Here is a 14,839-nt window from a genome sequence, read left to right as displayed (position 1 = left end):
AACACGGAAACCAGCTCGAAAATAGCCGGAAACTGAGCAATAGGTCAACTGCGTAAATAAATCACTCAAGTGCTTCTGAGAGTGACGTGTCAGTCAATAGCTGCAAGCCACCAGGATTCGACCTCCATTCCTGTCTTCCTACCACCAGATTTCATTAGAACTCCATGCATTTAATGAATGTCACCCCTGGGATGAGATATCACGCTGGAGTGTACATAGACGCTCATATGAGTGGAAATTCATCAATAGAATATCACCTAATATCAGTCTTTGGAATCTATTTCATGATAATTTAACAGATATTGGAAATGTACATTTCTGATTGATAAAATGAATCTTCTTCTACTTCCAAACAGGGATTATAGTGAGGCCAATATTTGATTAGCAATGATATTATTCCTATCCTTGTTTATCATTCAACAAAGCGGATAGCGCTATATCTTTCTCGCTTTGCTCTGTTGCCAGATTGTCTTTTAAATATGTAGAATTAATAATTAATTAACAAAATATTTCATCCTTACCATAAATATTCATTATGAAATCATTGAAAATATAATTTCCTGCTTAATAAAATATAATCGATTAATCCAAATGAGAATGAACAGCTAATATTACATCAATAAACCTGTATCAGCTACGGGGTCTATAGAAGATATTGACAAGACTGAGGATCGGCAACGTTGTTCTCCTATCTTTCTCTACTGCCATTATAACGTGGACCTCACTATAGGCTATTGCCTGTTTCGACTCACATTCAGCATATAATTAGAATTGAGAAATAAATCTATTGCCTGTTCCGACTCACATTCAGCTTATAATTAGAATTGAAAAATGATAGTAATAATAAATGTATAAACTAATAACTAAACATTAATATAATCCAATCTTATAAAATCACTATCACTATCATCATAATGTTTTTATTTTATAATCAGTGATAATCATTGCCACCTTTTTCATGGCCTGCCTATGTCTCTTTTGCCTACCGGATGATACTTGAAAATTCCTAGTGGCAGCTGACATTCGTTTCACATGCTCTTTCCATTGCTGACGATACGATACAACTCTCATTCAGGCAGAAAATATTCAGCTCCTTAATGAATAAATATATACAAAATCAGAGTGTGAACGACATTTTATTCGGTTCACGTATAACAAGTTAATTCGAGCTTCACATTGCCCTTGAATTAAATGTTATCTGGAACCTATTACTATCAAGGTTTGATCACTCGAATTAAGAGGGAAATCATCTAGACTATTCCGTCATGTAATACAATTCAATTCAAAATTTATTCATTTTGCACATCAATACAAAAACCATGACAAAAATAATTGTTTGTTTACATAATTTAACATAATTTGTGTGCATGTCAACAGAATGCCAATAGTTAGGCTTCCTTGAAAATTCTAAACTTCCACCACATAGGAAAGAGAGATATAGGTAGACCTCGGAAAAGATGGCAATAAAATATAAAATATGGAATAGCCAAACATTTTCACTTACCATAGGTAAGGAAAGTATTGCTTTCCGAAAAAAATTAAGGTACCCCAATTTCTAAATTTCTATACGTTTGAAGGTCCGCTGAGTCCAAAAAACTGGTTTGTGGGTATTGGTCTGTATGTGTTGTGTGTGTGTGTGTGTGGTGTGTGTGTATGATGTATGTGCGTCTGTGTACACGATATCTCATCTCCCAATTAACAGAATGACTTGAAATTTGGAACTTAAGGTCCTTTCCCTATAAGGATCCGACACGAACAATTTCGATCGAATGCAATTCAAGATGGCGGCTAAAATGGCGAAAATGTTGTCAAAAACAGGGTTTTTCGTGATTTTCTCGGAAACGGCTCCAACGATTTTGATCAAATTCATACCTAAAATAGTCATCGATAAGCTCTATCAACTGCTACAAGTCCCATATCTGTAAAAATTTCAGGAGCTCCGCCCCATCAATGCAGATAGAATTCCAATTATCAGGCTTCAGATACAATTGAAACAAAAAAAATCAAGTGGAGTAGATTGAGCATGAAAATCTCTACAATTAATGTTCAGTAACATTTTCACCTAAAATTGAAAATAAACTTTAAATTCGAGAAAATGTGATTATTCAATAGCAAATTATTGTTGATTCTATTAAATCATTCACTATGAAGAGATAGCAGACCTCATGTGTGTCTCCAGCGTTATTACCCTGTCACCAGCTGGCTCAAATCACTGAATAGTAGACTAAAGATGCGCGGGAACACTAGCGTCAGGTGATCAATTTTCATAACGGCAAGAAAAGTTGTGTGAGTGCGCCACACCAGATTTTTTCCTGTTCGTTTTAATTTCAGAATTGGATTTCAGGAATAGATTAGATATGATATTATTTTGTGTGTCGCAACTGGCAAGAGCCTAAACCTTGACTGAAAGGAGAAGAAGATATATTTCAAGATTGATTTATTTATTAAAATTGTAATTCGACGTCTATTGTCGTATAATGTTATGAGAGATCCAAGAGCGTTTGGAATGCATTTCAGATGATGACAAAAATATGAACCAGATGAAATATGACTGATGTGATTAAAGTTCAAGATATGATGTAAAGGGATATAGATATAGATAGGGATAATGTAAAGTAGAAGTTGGGTTATGATGACAATTTGATAACTCATTGACGAAGCACTCATGAATGCTCATTGTGTTCGTGGATGTTACTGTAGATTTCTACAACCGGTGTTTTCTTGTACTTGAGATGACGAATCATCTGGGGTAACATGTCACGTACAAAAGTCACTGAGGGAAACTGACCAGTTCCTCATCCCCTTCACTTTATTCTTCTTTCTCTCTCTCATTCGATTTTCTCTTTCTTCGAATTCATCCTCCACGCTCATTCCCATTCTCTCATTCACTTTCTCATTCAACATTCTCCTCACACTTTCAACTGCCATTCTTACTATCTTCGTTTTCAACTTGTTCTTATACTCTTATCTCATTTCTCATTCTCTTTATCCTACTTTCACTTTCATATATTATTTTCTCACACTTCATTTCAACTCCCTCTTCCTCATTTTCCTTCTCTACTTCCTAGACTACTTACTGTCTCTCTTTATCTTTTCTCTCACTTCCACTCAACTCTCTTCCCCATACACCTTGTTCTCATATTCTTACAGTTGTTCTCACTCCTACCAACTCACTATTTCTCTCCATCTTTTTCACACCCCAACTCAACTCTCTTTCCAATTTTCCTTCTCTCTCTGGTCTGAGAGAAGACGTATCGGGTCAAAAGACAGTCCTCTCGTCCGGCGACATTAGGAAGGCCTCGCTTTGAATTATAGATGAGGTTGAGCCCTCTGCCAGACCAAGCTCAGATGTAACTGTATACTGTCCGAAGCTAAATTAGGACTTTATAGCCCTACCTTCCCCGACTGCCAAAGGAGGGACAAGGATAGCAACCCCTCTGCCACATACTCCCACTCAAGTAGAGATGAGTTAGCAATATGATATTTCCCATTCAGATTCTGATCAAATGATCATCTGAATGAGTCTATACCAGATCAGGAATCAGGAAAACCATATTCGAAAGTCAATATTCAATTAAGACTATTTTCTGATTTGTTGAGCTTTTAAACACGTTGGTCATTATTAAATGAGAATCTATATATATTAAATCGAAATGGCACTCACTCACTCACTCACTGACTCACTCACTCACTCACTCACTCGCAGAACTAGAAATCTAGCGGACCAAACACGTTCAAATTTGGTAGGTATGTTCAGTTCGCCCTTTAGAGGCGCACTAAGAAATCTTTTGGCAATATTTTAACTCTAAGGGTGGTTTTTTAAGGTTCAAAGTTCGTCTTTTAGCATGTATATTCTTCTTATTCTCTTAATTATAATTGAAAAATGTCCATACCATATGTTAATATAGAACTATTATCTAGAGAGAGTACCTCTTCGAAACAGTTGTTAACTGGTAACTAAATTAATAATTTTGTCAGGTTGGCATTAAGTTGAGTTGACTTTGTTAGGTTGGCACCAAGTTGAAGATTGAAATGCATTTATCGCGGAAAAATTGATTGGGCACTGCTACTTCAATCAGAGCTATTCCTGGGAATACTATATTACTAGTCGCCAGGCTCGCTTCGCTCGTCATATCCGTTTAGCCAGACGTTTAGTCTAGACCCCCGACTGGATCGTCCTAACATATGATAAAAATGCTGAAATGAAAAATGCAGGCGAGTGAAGCGAGCCTGCTGATCTCATTCTTGGACGATCCATTCGGGGGTCCAAGTAGCGGAGCCCCCTGGCTAGACGGATATGGCGAGCGAAGCGAGCCTGACATCTAGTCACTTATAAGTCAAATTAGGTTTATGTAGGCCCACACCCTCTTCAACGTCCTTTCCAATCACTGATGAATAACGTATTTCGAATTATCACTTGTATAACTCATACTATTTTCTAATTTGTTGAGCTTTCAAATACGTTGGTCACTATTATATGAAAATCCCTCATAAATCAAAATTGAAGTCGATGTGGGCCTACACTCATTTTCAACGTCTTTTCAAATCACTGATGAAAAACTTATTTTGAATTATCAGTTGTATAATAATTCAATATGTCAGTTCATAGAGCACTGTCAGTTCATATCTTGTGGATTGTAAATTGACTGAATATTTGATAATGAAACAGCAAAAACATCAAACGAATTAATTATCCTTATAAGCTATTCCACATCATTGGAACATAATAAAATGTGTGGACATAATAAAAGTCCAAAATTGATACAGAATAGAAGTTAAAAGATCTGAAAGAACAACCAGTCAAACACTTTCTTTTTTTTCATATCGTGAAACATGGATAATAATAATTATCGTACAAGCTTCAAATTGAATGGAGAATCATCAATTGGTGAATATTATTTTCTCTAATAACAAATATTTTATGAATGAACAAAATCCTTAAAACTTGTATCATCGACTTGTAACTTAACTCGAAACGGTATTTTCATCGCTGGTTCATATAGCTTTTTATGCCGCTGTTGCTTTTTGAAGACTATATTACGTGAGTGGGTACTTCATTTCATTTGAATTAATTTCACTTTTCCACTCTTCCGATAGAAAATTTAATTAAAAGTACCTTTGATGAGAGTGGTCACTCAACCTACGGACAACAATGAAGGTAAATATGTCTGGAACGTTGAGTGTCTTTCATTTTCATTAATAATCCTCTTTCAAAAGCGTCCTCAAGGGAACTCAATTACTCAAGTGCAAATAAAACTTGAAGGTTGAGAGATATGAAGTTGGCAACACTTGAGCACCAGTGGCTGGAAATTATTCTAAATTGAAATTTGAGTGTATGTAGACAGAGAGGAGACAAGCAGTAACATGTTAATACTTTGTAAGCTGTTTTCAATTTAATTTTTCTCGTGTGAGGGCGGTGTATGGGAATATACTCAAGCATTGGTGGCCTCTCTCTGGAAACTGTGCAGCTATCTGCCACCAGGGTCAGAGTCTAATTAGTTTAGCGCTGTGTAGCGCTTGTTGCCATTAGATGAACGAACTAAGGCTGCTGCTTTTCGCATGGCCAACAACAAGCTCATGCTTCTATAAATATTAGTGGCACACAAAAACACACACATGATGAACGTGCACACACACACACACTAACACGCAGCGAGTTCTATGGAGCCTGCATCTCCTCTGAAACGCTCAAATACATTCCATGTTATGCCTGCCGATTCATCGTTATTAAGCCCTTCGATCCCTCCGCCCTACATCCTCCACAGCAGCTCAGTTTGTTATGGTCGAACCACTACGGCAGCGGTTAACTCTTCTTTCCCATCACAATACAAACACTCTGTATTTATTATCAACACAAATTCGCTTCGACTGAACACTAGGAAGGCGAGAGGCCTCATGTAGCGAAACGACCGATAACCTCCGTATCCATAATTTGATCTGCTGTTCATAACAATTCCCGAAATGAGTCAAATTGTAAGCGATTGAGTTATTATCTCACTCAAGTATCTGACATCTTGCTTCACTTAAACATCCATTATCATTTGAACAGCTAATAATGTGTCAAATTATTGCTTGAAGGCTGTCTGACACGTTTCAACCTTACAGAATGCCACGGGGAAAATGTTCAGTTTCAGACTCGAATGCGATCTTATTTGATAATATGAATGCGATCTTATTATGCAATAAATGTCCAAACTAATCATATCTGGACTGATTATCAAGTTACACATGCCTGTATTACATTTCTGTCAATTCTTCGAGTAAATATTATGAGCATACTTATTCGAAAGGTTGGAAAAAGCCAGGAATGCTAATGTCAAATTTGATTAGATTTATTGTTGCAATAATCCGTATTGGCTTGCACCTAGTTTCTATTCTGTTGTACGAAGTATATGCTAAACCAGATAATCTGTTACAGCAAACTAGCGAACTGTTACTCAATAGTCAAGAAAAATTATTTTTTTCTTCAACTCTTCAAAAAAAAAAAAAAAAACAGCTGTGCTTAGTGAGAATAAGTTGTGTGTATTTTTTGGTTAAAAATTTTATATAATAACTTGATTAATTCAATATGAAGTGATAATTGAGTGTTATATTTAAATTCAGTTTGGTGTTTTAATTTCTCCAAATTCAAAATTTTCAAACGAAAATTGAACTTGAACGTTTTACAGTAGAAACATAACCTATTTTTTGACATGCTATTAATTATCAAAATTTAGGAATGGAATAGTTTTGGGCCAAGCCTCTTGTTCCTTCCTAATCATATTTTTATGATTTGTAATTGTATCCACGAATACATGAATGAATGAACTCCTAAATCGTTTGAATTTGGATCACCTGAGAAAAATAAATTATGATTTTGGCTATTTCATGCTCAAGTTACATTCAAAATATGATACAGTATGATCTGATAAATGTCATTATCTTAGAAATATGTGTTAAGAAAATTTTGTTTTTTGTTGTAATCATGATACTCCCAAAAGTTCCAGTTATGCTATTTGCTTATAAAGTACTATACTGGTGATATGCTACTAATTTGTCTCCAATCAATTGGATGATAATTCACAAATTCACAAACTTCAAACGTCTTTTTATATCAAAACTCAATCATCTTGTGGTATACTAATATTTCCTATGACAAGTTCAAAACTTGAATGAGATGAAACAATTGGGGTTGATTACTGAAGTGACATGAAATTGACAGTGGAGTGTTCTACTGGAAAAAGAATGTATCGATTGTCGAGAGTATCAAAATATTTGTGGAATTGTGTGATACTCAAATAGAGCTTTGAGCGTCATGTAGTTTGAAACTCATTTGAATAGGCCAGCACTGGGTGGCATGATATTGTTTCTACTATGAGTAGATCTAATATATTTATGAACAAAAAACATGTTGCCAGAACGATTCCAACGTTCAGAGTAATTCTTGCAGCATTTATTCCCTAGTTCACTTTCATCCATTCCCAAGTTTATTTCTCGAAATTAAACAATCACAGAGTTATTGTTTATGGAGAGCACATTTGTAAAGGGAGAAGAGAACGCATCGAAGACTGTTGAGAATTCAAAGCACGCAGCATGAGAGACAATAGAGAATCATTGTCTTATCGCATACATGATGTTTCCCAGTGTGGATCGTATCTTATGAAGGCCTGAGGGCTGACATCAGGAGCTGAGGCGGTCGAAAGATGACAATCCTTGTTGCTTGTGCTGGGAACCGCTTGCAGCAATAAGACAGAAATCCGGTCACAAAGACGTAGAAGAAATAGAGGAAGAGCAATAAGGGAAAAGAAAGGAGGAGAAAGAATGAGAAAGCAAACGCTATGCGAGATATTCGCCTCCGCCGTCAGCGTCCTCGCCTGTTTTTCTGTGAGCTTCATTTTTCTCCCTCAAATCTAGACGCGATGCCAGCGGAAACTGAAAGCCACCGTGAAAGCAATAAAGAAGATTCCTGTGTAGATCGAGAACGAACACAGCCGCATCCGTCGGACGGCTTAAAAAAGTGAGCGCAGAAAATATTTGCGGCGACCTTTCTCTTGATAAAATTGAGGTCTACCTCAACCGCTGATTCCGCCAAGGAAAGGTCATGTGGTGATTCAGGCTATAAAGAAACCTGTGTCAAATAAAAGAACATTGCGACAGTATACTGCACTTTGATACGACCAAATTCACTTATTTGCTTTCTTCATCCGTTCAAATAAATCCATTTTATTTCCATATGAGGATCGTTCAAACGCAGAGTCATCGAAATACTTATTTACAGTGCCTTGCTGCAAGATAGATGCAACAAAGAACGTCATTATGGGGGAGCTCGTGATTCATGGGAGCCACATTTTATTGCAACATTAAAGGCTCCCTATATAGGGGGAACGGTGGGTCATTTGAAGTACCCTCGCCCCTACTAAAAAGAATGGAGTGAATTTTCAGTCGAGTAAGTCACAATCAGAAAGATAATGAGGCGTGCGATCAAAGTAGGGATTGTTATGTTACTTTATCGTTCGAGAAAAGCTTAAAGTTTCACGTTGACCTATAAGAAGATACGTAATCTAATTGAATGAAAAAGACTGAGAAATTGTCAAAAAACCACTGATTTATTGATAATTAGAAAGACCGGTTTCGGTTATTACACCATTGTCAATCTCTGATAAACTAAAACTAAATACAAGAGCAGCAGAATTTATACTAGTAGGCGAGTACTGCTATTGGTCGAGGGCATGAACGCCTGCCATAGGCCTAGCTAGACAGTCTCCTCCCACTCAACGGTGTGACAAAATGGCGGCTTAAGCAACAGAATTGCCATGATAATAAAATCTTTCAGTACAAAATAAGAACCAAGAAAACAAGTGTGAAAGATAATAAAACAGATATGTAAATGGAAAAACTATTGACTAACGTATGCTTACAATTTTATGATAAAACTAAATTCGTAGTGTTGTATTGGTTGAAATGAATTTGGTCATTTAAACTATACTAGGAATTTTCCTTAATTACTCTTGTTATTTCTAAAGCCTCTAGAATATTCAAAGATCTGCCTTTGTTATTAACATGCAGAAACTCAACATTCTCCTTAACTGTGAACTTGTGATTATTTGTTATCAAATGTTCTGCAAAGTTAGATTCCCCAAAAAGTGAAAAAATACGTAATCTAAATTGGAATCAGATTCTCATCACAATATTGATTCGAAAGTATTCAATTTTCATTATCTCTTTTTTTGTATGTTCCAACTAAGGACCACAGTAATTCACCATTATTCATTATCATTATTATTATTTGCGTTGGTCTCCCGCTGTCGCCTCCAATACTCTTCCATCCTCGCACTCTGAGCGATTCGTCTTTCTAACGACCAAGTTCCAATTCTGGGTTCTTCTGGGAAAACATTAACTTTAAGCTGATTCCGAACCCCTGCTCTGATTAGTAAATCTGCTCCTGCTATATTAAATTTTTGCATATCCTTCATAGACTCTATGAACCATTCAATTTGGATCTCCTCCCTATTTTCTTGAATATTTTTTTTTTGTTTGTCTGCCGGGTTCCATTCTAAACAAATGAGCATAGAACGGCAATCTCCTCTTTCTGATTACCTTTGAAATACTCAACATGTCTATAGATTTCCTCGTTGGTGCAAGTGGAAATATTATTCTCGTTCTGTTTAACAAAAATCTTTCTTTCTTCTACTTCCAACTTTCCACGGTCACCCTTTCTGTTGAGAATTAAGTACACAGAAGCATACAAATCTTCCGGTATTATCCCTTTTATAATGAACCATCCTTGATTTAATTCAGTTTACATCCATTCTGATATCATCCATCAACTTTCATGTAACCTGCATATTTTATCATTATCTGTATGAAAATTTATTCCTCATAAATTTTATATATGACATAACATAACATAAATTTTATTCCTTTCATATGACATAACATGGTATAAAAATAGACACTCCAGAATTCCAGCTTGGAGTTGGAATATCTACAGTAAGAGATGGTGACAAATATTGAGTGAATGTGGGCAATTTTGACGGAAGGCTCCTGGGAAATCATGGTTTTCAAACAGTTGGAACATGAAAAAAATAACTAATTAGTAAATGTTCGATACACTCACGAGAGAATGTGCTTTGGAAAAGTGCCCTGACATATTTTGCTGAACTCTGTTGGATTCGCTGAACTTTCACAACATTAAAAGCTGCTCACTTGAATACACCTGGAAATCAACAAAAATATAGTAGGGATGGAAGTTACTGATATATTGAGATTATTCAAATGCTAATGAATTAATAATATTATTATTAAACGAAAATCCAAATTAAAATGCTGTAATTCACCCCGAAGACTTCTGCTACTGCAAAATTTCCTGCATTATTAACCGCAATATTATAGTACCTAATTGCAATAAACGTACGTATTTGTACGTTTATAGATAGTAACTGAAGTAACTGAGATATTGCAATTATTCAAATGCCAATGAATTTCCATCTAGCGTTTTACCCTGTTGTCAATATTTGCAGTAGCAGAAGTTTTCGGGGTGAATTACAGCATTTAATTTGGATTTTCATTCAATAATAGCAATATAGTAATTTAATAATTACAATGGAGTTACTCTTAGTAATTATTTCTTAGTAAATTATCAAGAATAACTTTTGGAATCGGAGTAACTCATAGCTCGTTCGATAATGTAACCATCAAACCTGGAAATCAATTGACCAATTTATCAATTATTCAGTTTTTTTTTATTCCTTCAAGTATTTACAGTGAAACATGAGAAAAACTCAATATTACGGAATCCCTCCACAAAGACTGCGTGTGGAGGATTTAATCTTGGATCAGAAATTTTGAGTGGAGTATAGTCTTCCACAAATAAATCACATATAATTCTTTCTCTTTTAATCCCCAATTTTCAATCTGATAAAGGTTGTGGAGTTCACATATCTCTTTTAAGAAAGGGTCAAACAATCCAAAATAAAATTATGTGCTTCGTACACTTAAGAAGTTGAAATTTCATCAGTATTTTATAGATAATCCGATTACAGATAATAATATCACTATATCATCATTATACAGATAGACCAATATCACTAGGCATCTAATCTGCAACTCCCGTAGAAATCAATTGAAAAAAAAACAATTTCACATAGTGATCATATCAAATGGAGCGCGCACCACGGTAAATTTTCATGATTTCTAATTACCTGGGAAACACACTTTTTATGGTGGAAGATAAAATAAATGGGGGAGGAGATTGGTGGTTCTATAAGAGAGGAAATGAGAGACAAGAAAAGGAAGACCGATAATCCAGAAAACAAACCCTTATAACAAGCGAGCCTTGAATTATAGATTGGTCAGCTCTGCAATGTTTGCTGTTGTGCTCCAGAGGAGGATGAGGAGGAGGAGGAGGAGAGGAGGAGGAGGAGGAGGAGGAGGAGGAGGAGGAGGAGCAAGAGTGACAAGAGGAGGAGGAAGAGTGCACCTCTACAACAACAGGCTAGAAAAGAGCTTCTGTGCTAAGGTGTTCTTGTGTGATTTAGGTTGTTGGATGGGTCTGAACAGTGTCTGAGAGGTTGATTGTGGAGAGAGAGGCAACAAAGATGAGAGAGAAGGATAACAAGATACCATCTCATAGAACAACGCTCGATTTCCTGGATGTTTTCCGTCTCCTTCGACTGATGCCTCGCTAAATTTCCAACTAGTGTGCTGGAAGCCGTTAATACTGGAATTCCAGTGTGGCTCAGCCCTCATTGTAACAAACGAGTTGACCCACTTCTGTGAAACCTAAACCCTTTTCATGCATAATTCGTTGTGGATACAACGCGGTTCGCGTTTTCTACCTGAATAAGCTATGAATGCTCTCTCAAATTTCCATGAAAATTCATAATAGTCTCTCCATCTCAAAACTTCGGAATAAACGTAACTGATACTTTCTTCAAATATCCGTAAAATTATCTCCTGAAGCATAGAAGCTTCTCATAACGAGTAACTTTATAACTCTTGGGTTCATAATAAGTAACAAGTAACGGGCTTCATAGAAGCTTCATAGAAGCTACCAAAGAAGCTTGGATAGAATCATAGAAGCTTCTTCTATAATTGCAATAGAGATCAATCTCCTTCACAATGACGGTGATAGCTCTTCTATTGTTCTTCAATTGTTAAGCACTAGTTGAAATTTATAGATACCAAAGCTATCTTCGTACATCAATCATGGTCTTGTATATCTACAAATCATGTACAATCACTGTCATTCCTGGTTCATTATTAGTCTTTATCTGCCGTTTTAGTTTCTAATCTTCATTGATATCAGATGTTTTCTCATATGTATCCTCTTTTGTAACCTATAATTCTTCTATAACTATTTCTTCCCATTTTAACTCTTCCAAAATACTCTCTGAATAATAATATATCTGAAACAAACAAACCTTCCATCTTTTAAATTGGGAAAAACTTACATTCAGGTAAACGTCAGGAGGTTTGAATTTCCAATGGAATTTATAGGATACTAGAATATAATTCATTTCTGAACTTTCTTCTCCTATTCGAAAATGTGATGGATATTTTTTGGTCTAGAGAGGACTCTCCCAACTATAGTCCGTACAAATTTACTTCAGACTTGGAGGAATATGCGGCGCAGAGAAATGGAGGGAGATCAGCCAATTACAGTGATTAGAGTAATAGGCAGAAGTGCAGTTGCCAATTTGTCAGTCGTCTGACTGCTTTCAGACAGGAAACTTCGCATGTGAAGCATGAGCACATGAACAGTCACTAGAAGTTGGAGATCGCTGGCCGCTTGAAAACGGCAACTTCGCAGCCGTTGTATCCCTGCCGCTGTATGCCTTCTCTGCTGCGCATGTCCATCTCAAGTAAGAAGTAATTCTGTACAGAGTATGAGAACATGATTATTCTCATCTTCAAGATCATGAGTTCCATAAAACCTACATCTATAAAATAGAATTTAAATTTTATTTCTATATTATAATTTATTGAATCTCCATATTTATCTCTACAAAATATTAATCTCCTCTGTATTATAGAATTGTTGAACCAGAATGTTTAAACTCAATCACAATATCAATCTCCCCATCTTATGAATTTCACATGAACAAAGTTCGATCACTTCTTGTGGCGGAGAAATGCACTTGAATTATCCGCCATTTATTGCTGCGTACAGCTGAGATAGCAAAGTTGGAAGTTAGGGGCGAGGGAAGGGCTCAATCGCCAGCGTTATATGACCCTCACAAAGGTGAATCTCCCCGCTCTCGAGTGGGCACCAAATGTTGCAAGGTCCGCCGTTATCTGGCAAGGGGAATAGGAATAGTTTTGATGTTATAGGGGGTCTCGCTACCTTTCGAACGACCGAGCGTCAGCTGTTCAGTCCATTGAATTGATTAAGTTGAACGGCAAATACTCTCGATGTAATCGCAGCCGCTTGGAGACAAGGAATGAAATCCACGCCATTGATGTCTTTGAGACATCTGTTGAGGTATTGCTCGCAAACTTCCATGAAGGGTAATATCAATTCTGTTATTGTCAGCCGTGATCTCAATGGACTATCACCTTGGACCTGGTCTGCGACAACAATTGAAGTCAATTACAAATAGTTCGGTACAAGGAAAATTTGAAGCATTTCTCAGATTCAGTTCAAGAGAATTCAATCAGCGATGAACACACCTAGAATGAGATTTAACTTCAAGGACCATATGCTAACACCATGTTCAACGATTAACCACGTTCACTTGTAGATATGGTTGCATTTATTATAATGTTTTTTTTGTGTAGTTGAGAAGTTGATATTGTGGTTAGTATTCATATTGAATGAAAAAGACTAAGAAATCGTCAAAAGGCCACAGATTTATTGATACTTAGAAAGACCGGTTTCGGTTACTACACCATTGTCAATCTCTAATAAACTCTGTTTAAACTCTGTTTAAACTCTGTTTAAACTCTGTCTATCAGAGATTGACAATTGTGTAATAACCGAGACCGATCTTACTAACTATCAATAAATCTGTGGTTTTTTGACAATCTCTTAGTCTTTTTCATTCAATATAATGTATTTCATACATTATAACGTTCAAACCTCGTATCTGCATACGTGCCTGAAGGAGATGAGTGGCATTTCACTTTTCATCAGCTGATGCTACGCTTATTATATCTGTATTCCTATACAATACATATAAATGATAAGCTCAGCAACAGCTGATGAAAAGTAAAATGCGCGTGTGCGTGGCGCACAAGTCTGTACGCACTTGATGAGATCCAGTAGATACGAATATCACAGATGCCCTTGAACATTATTCAAATTGAAATTGAAATTTATTCTTCCAAAGAAAATACATCGATTACAATATACACAATTGAAAAATATAGTGTTAAACAACCACTGAGTTAATACAGTGTAGGGTCGTTCATGTTCGATATGCATTATTTAATCTCGTGAACGTTATGAATTGGTTCCTTGGATAAGTTTAGCTGTACTCTGAGGTTGAAAATTGTATGGAAGAGATGATAAGAGGGAAATTTTATGGTAAAAAGAGGTATCATAATTATTATCTAATATCGGGGCACCGAGCTTCGCTCGTTATTTTTACTCATTGATAAACAGAACACAATTCTCTAAATGATCGTGTTTATATTTCACAGCTGGCTATATATGTCATCTTATGAATTTCGGGGATGCGATATTTTGATTTTTCACATACTCGCTCACTCACTTTTTACTATCAACAGCTGTTTCAGCCAAGGATGAATTATCCTTTTAATGTCCTTCAGCGAGTTTTCCCAAGGATGAGACCTAGTGCAATCGAATTTTGATATCATAAACCTAATATATTCCAAATTTCGTGAAAATCGTTAGAGC

The 14,839-nt window shown here is 36.1% G+C and overlaps 1 protein-coding gene across 4 annotated transcripts in view; it reads left to right on the top strand.

Annotated features, from left to right (window-relative positions):
* Window positions 1-14,839, top strand: part of LOC111046304 (protein CEPU-1-like) — a 150,792-nt gene that overhangs the window by 69,645 nt on the left and 66,308 nt on the right. The gene's annotated exons all lie outside the window — the stretch shown is intronic.

This window comes from Nilaparvata lugens, chromosome 2 (genome assembly GCF_014356525.2).
Source record: "Nilaparvata lugens isolate BPH chromosome 2, ASM1435652v1, whole genome shotgun sequence".
Classification (NCBI taxonomy): Eukaryota; Metazoa; Arthropoda; class Insecta; order Hemiptera; family Delphacidae; genus Nilaparvata; species Nilaparvata lugens.
The sequence above is the reverse complement of the archived record's forward strand: the minus strand, read 5'-3'. Positions and strand labels throughout refer to the sequence as shown.